The sequence below is a fragment of the Schistocerca nitens genome, chromosome 7 (assembly GCF_023898315.1).
Source record: "Schistocerca nitens isolate TAMUIC-IGC-003100 chromosome 7, iqSchNite1.1, whole genome shotgun sequence".
NCBI classification, from domain to species: domain Eukaryota; kingdom Metazoa; phylum Arthropoda; class Insecta; order Orthoptera; family Acrididae; genus Schistocerca; species Schistocerca nitens.
The window spans coordinates 208,772,589-208,778,167 of NC_064620.1; the positions used below are offsets into that span (position 1 = coordinate 208,772,589).

A 5,579-nucleotide genomic window follows, 5' to 3' on the forward strand; every position below is an offset into this window, starting at 1 on the left:
AAACACTTGCGATGCTCGTTGGCATATTGAGATGCCAATTGCCTTACGTGTCTATGTGAAGGACCGAAACTATCAGTCAGAAGCACAAGGATCTTCACCAGGGTGATATTTCAGCTACTCGCTAAAGATCTGCAATATAGCATACACATTCATTCACGGTCCCACACGGAATAATTAACGAACAATTTACGTTTAACCTAAGACTATTTCTCTGAATGTACGTGGTTCCCTATTAGCTACTTCTCTTTCATGGCACTTGTTTACTTTCCTTTTGTCATTATAATATTAACTCTAGATAGGTTATAACATACATGACTCCATTTTAGCCATACCACTTCTGTTCCCAAGCCTAGTTGGTTTACTACAAGCGGTCTAGGGCCCAATATTAACTGAAAACAACTGGTACGACAAGACGAACCATACATGTCAGTGGTTCATCATTTTAAATTACGAATAAAGTACTCTGTGATTTTTATTTGTGTTTACATTTTTCCTTCTCTGATCTGTGGAGTGAAGTGGGCTGTTTTAGTTTCGGTCCATTATAGACCCACGATTCTTTTCAGGTTAATATCACAAGATCTCAAAGTTCGGTAGAGGTGCCCCCAGTTACAAATAAATGGGTGGGGATATCTAGCTCTGGCATTTGATTGGAAATGGAGGTGAAGGCTGAGAGGGGTAGCGGACAACTGAAACTACAGGAACTGTACTCTCAATTTTTTACTTAATATCTAGGAAAATGTCCATTGTGCCACCCAAAATAAAGAGAAGTTTGTTTATGTGTGTGTTTCTATGTCTCTCTCTCTCTCTCTCTCTCTCTGTGTATGTGTGGGTTAGGGGACGGGGGGGGGGGGGAGGAAGAGGGGGTGACACGTGTGTGTAATGTATGTGTGTGTGTGACGAGTGTACTGAGAGAGCCACTGTACTTTGTATGTCTCCTCATTGGTTATGAGCCTATGCGAGATTAACGTCTCATTGACAATCCTTACGACTCAGATGGATAGGGATGGGAAAGAAAATAGCTGTATCATTCATCTAATACATCGAAAGAAAGATACTTTATCATTTAGCTACAATGTAGCAGGTCAGCAACTGGAAGCAGTTAATTCCATAAATTAACTGGGAGTAGGCGTTAGGAGTGATCTAAAATGGAATGATCATATAAAATTAATCGTCGGTAAAGCAGATGCCACACTGAAATTCAGTGGAAGAATCCTAAGGGAATGAAGTCCGAAAACAAAGGAAGTAGGTTACAGTACACTTGTTCACCCGGTGCTTGAATACTGCTCACCGGTGTGGGATCCGTACCTGGTAGGGTTGATAGAAGAGATAGAGAAGATCCAAAGGAGAGCATCGCGCTTTGTTACAGGATCATTTAGTAACCACGAATGCGTTACGGAGATGATAGATAGACTCCAGTGGAAGACTCTGCAAGAGAGACGCTCAGCAGCTCGGTACCGGCTTTTGTCGAAGTTTCGAGAACATACCTTCATCGAGGAGTCAAGCAGTATATTGCTCCCTCCTACGTATATCTCGCGAAGAGACCATGAGGATAAAATCAGAGAGATTAGAGCCCACACAGAGGTATACCTACAGCCTTTCTTTCCACGAACAATACGAGACTGGAACAGAAGAGAGAACCGATAGAGGTACTGAAGATACTCTCCGCCACACACCGTCAGGTGGCTTGCGGCGTATAAATGTAGATGTATATTTAAAGTGACTTACAGAAACAGCAGTGAGGGTAAATTATATTAGTTGTTCCGGGATTTCCAATGGAAACCAGTATATAAAAGGGAATGCATTTAAAATACGATTAAAACTGCGTGCCGGAACGAGACTCGAACTAGAGACCTTGCATTTCGCGCACAAGTGCTCTACTTCAAATATACTCTTTAGTATTACATGCAACGCTCCACGTACTTCCCTATCTAACTTTCAATGTTAAGTTAACAACGATTTTATTTAAAATAGCGGAACATCAGCGACGTTACGACAGTCAGAAATTTATACAAAATTATGGGTGGCGTATTACACCATTAATTACATTTCTGGCACAGCGGTAATGGCGTCTCGACGTACTTTAGCGGTCGGTGCATCGTCGCCCTGCTCTTAGCGTATACGTAGACCTGGCCTGGTATTTCTTTCCCACGGGCGACCGACTACTTCGTGGAAGCGTAATAATTTTTTCTAGAACAATTTTAGAACAAATTAATATTCCAGAATGTGAGGACGGGGCGTGAGTCGTGCTTGGATAGCTCAGTTGGTAGAGCACTTGCCCGTGAAAGGCAAAGGTCCCGAGTTCGAGTCTCGGTCCAGCAGACAGTTTTAATCTGCCAAGAAGTTTCAAATTAATATTGGTTTATTGCTCAATTGTGACAAACTCTCTGCTAAGCTGCTTTTCTATTCATACTCTCTAGATTTATCCTTCATCAGAGGGAATGTAATGGGTGTGTGAACGGTCGATATAGGGGAGTCGTTATAGTAGACGTTGCAGCTTCGTACGCATTTAAAAGCCAGCGCCACAGTTTCGCAGCACAGAGACAGGGGGTGCTGACCAAAATGCCGCAGTCCACTGATAAAGTGGAATATCGCGCGGAAATTCCACTGCGGATCAAAATTAAAGAGCGACTTTCTCGAAACACCGAAATTTTGCTTCAATGTACTAGGAATTTCGAAAATCGACTCTAACGTGTCTGAAAGTTCCCCATGTAATGATGCAAAGCAAAATGTCTACACGAAAAAATGCATCAGTCGACATTTCAGACGTTCAGGTGAAGTGCAGTGTGGGTTTACGATAGAGCATCCTCACCAAATTTCAACACCATTCAACCCAACGCCACCGTAAACATGTCACACTGTGTAAAGGTCGTCCACATACCGTTACCCACATCACACACTTTCTCTTGACGCCTATGCTGCGGGGTTCAGAAACGCAACGCCCAGCGTTTAAGTAAAGATAGGAACTCAAAATACCATTATGTTGTTGGTTTACGACTTTACAACTTAAGCCTATGCCAGCCACTTCAGTAAACACATTTGACGCAATGTTTATTTTACATTTTCTTCTTCTTGTTACTGTGAAACCAATGTGGTTACGCTGGATTACGAGTTAAGGTGTTCCCGCTTTGTGGCTGATATGTATGCACTTCAAATTTCAGAAGATCAGATGATAACGGCAAGCTTCTATCGAAACCTATTACCGTGAAATAAATAATCATCGATACTGTCTTAAGAAGAAGAAATTTATTTCCATTAAATCGACAGGCTGCTCCCATCACATAAACATGTGTAACCTGTATGATTTCCGGCCGCGGTGGTGTCGCGGTTGTAGGCGCGCAGTCCGGAACCGTGCGACTGCTACGGTCGCAGGTTCGAATCCTGCCTCGGGCATGGATGTGTGTGATGTCCTTAGGTTAGTTACGTTTAAGTAGTTCTAAGTTCTAGGGGACTGATGACCACAGCAGTTGAGTCCCATAGTGCTCAGAGCCATTTGAACCATTTTTTTAACCTGTATGATTTGGCACTTTTTGGTAGTCTGCGAAACCACATTAATTCGACAAATCTTAGGAGATGGACTCGCTTCTACTTTATTTAGCGCAATTTCACCTTATGTTGTCCACTGTCTTCACCGCTCCTTCGTCTGGGGGCTGACACGTTTGTTTTCCATTCAGTGTTATGTCAGGAAAACTTGATGCACACGATCCGCGAAAATTTTTGTCACTATGAACTTCTCCCACTACCTCGCCAACCCCTCACGTTCAGAGTTTAAACGTCTTACATTCAACACGTACACGAAACTCTAGACACGCATTTGCGTAGGCAGCCATCATAAACAAGCTTCAGAAGGTAAATTACTGAAACCCCACAGAGTGTCAGCTGGAGGGTCCTACTTCCAAACTTCATGGCATTTTAGTCATATCCAGTCCAGCCCTGTGTTAGTTCAGGGGCAATTGGGACGTCCTTATTTTTACGTTTAAAATCCGTTTCATATCTCGACTCAGGAGGAAGGGTCAATGAAGAATTGCTATTTGTGGAAGTAAATACATTAAATTGGCACATAACTTGTAATGCTATTGTAAATATAATACTGCCATTAATATGCATATTTTAAAAATTTTGTTCCATAATAATTTTGAAAAATTAAGCAAATACGATAACGAGAGTAAGCTTTTGTTAAGTGTAGTTTATCTGTTTAAAATAACCTCTTTGACGTAGGTGGAATAAATGTATTAAAACATATTTTGTAAATAATTATGTAATATTTCAAGTACAACTGTAATTAATTATGTCAATTTTGTATGTATATGCTGTCATACAATTGTAGATGGTTCATACTTAGGTTTTTTGAAAGCAGAAGTGTAAATTGAAAAGGTGTAGGGATCATAGGTAGAACGGAACTCGGTTCTGTGGTGGAATGGAGAAGGTGGTGGAGCGCGCGAGTGACAATTGGCGCGCAAGTGGCATATATAGTCGGTAGCCGCACTGCAAGTGGTAACACGAATTACGTTGGTCAAGCACTAGAGACCCCGAATTTACCAGCAAGACTGGGTTTTTGGCCTCGGACGAGTTCTTGATTGGCGCAGTACGGCAATAAATTAATAGCTCAGAAATTTGTAATTTTATCGTCGCCAACAAGAGGAAGACAGAGCTATGTACATCAAGAGCCGTGCCTGCGCAATGTTACTACGCAGCACCGCCTCACGCCACCTTCGATTTCAGTAACAGGCAAAGTACTTTATTTAGAAGTGTATCACAGTATGAACCATCCATCTTCAATCAGTGAAATATAAGTGTTAAAGGTACCTTTGTGTTTAACCGTGATTTTCCTATGTCATTTACCTTACTAGGGTCCTTACCTAAACGAATTTTTTCCGAGTATCCTGATGTTTATTGAAGCTCGAATAATAGTAAATTACTGGCTAGAGTACTGTTTTGGTAGTAAATTCTGAAAATCATTATTAAATACTAAAGTTTGCACGTATTAGTTTAAGGGCCACCGCTTTGCGTGGCCATGAGGATAAGTTTCCAATAGTACTTGTGAAAGTAAAGTAACATAATTGTTTAACTGCAACAATCTTAACAGTTATTGTCCGTGTTGCTTCTCCATGTCGAAGAAACCCAGACAAATATTGGTGTTAGTAAAACGTTAACAAATAACAGTCATAAAGAAATGAAATTTAGTCGTGTTAAATAATAGTTTTGGTCATATGAATGATAGTTGTAAGTTTAATATTTTTTTGTATCCTTGTTGAAACATGTGTGTATCTGCTTTATATAATTACTGAAGTATAGTGATAAATTCCATAAGTAACAGAGAGTGGGATTAATAATATTTATTGCCAAGTGATCGTAGTAAATGGAAGTAGTTATTTATTCAGTGTCGAAAATTGACTTCATCTTTTTGTGTAGACACTGTGCCCGGATTGGGCTTTCGGCCGTTTTATTAACCGAAACAGTGTATTGTTATAACAGGCTTTGTCTGATTAAAGGTTTCCAAAAGTAATTATTCTCACTGCTTTTCAGCAAAACTGTATGATTCGGAGAAAAATAATTCGATACTTTACCATTGGGTTGAACAC

At 40.6% G+C, this 5,579-nt stretch overlaps 1 non-coding gene across 1 annotated transcript; it reads left to right on the forward strand.

The window, feature by feature from the left end:
• The first annotated feature begins 2,244 nt into the window (after window positions 1-2,244).
• Window positions 2,245-2,319, forward strand: Trnas-uga (transfer RNA serine (anticodon UGA)). The gene has a single exon. It is a non-coding gene; the product is annotated as a tRNA-Ser (tRNA).
• The last annotated feature ends 3,260 nt before the right edge of the window (window positions 2,320-5,579 follow it).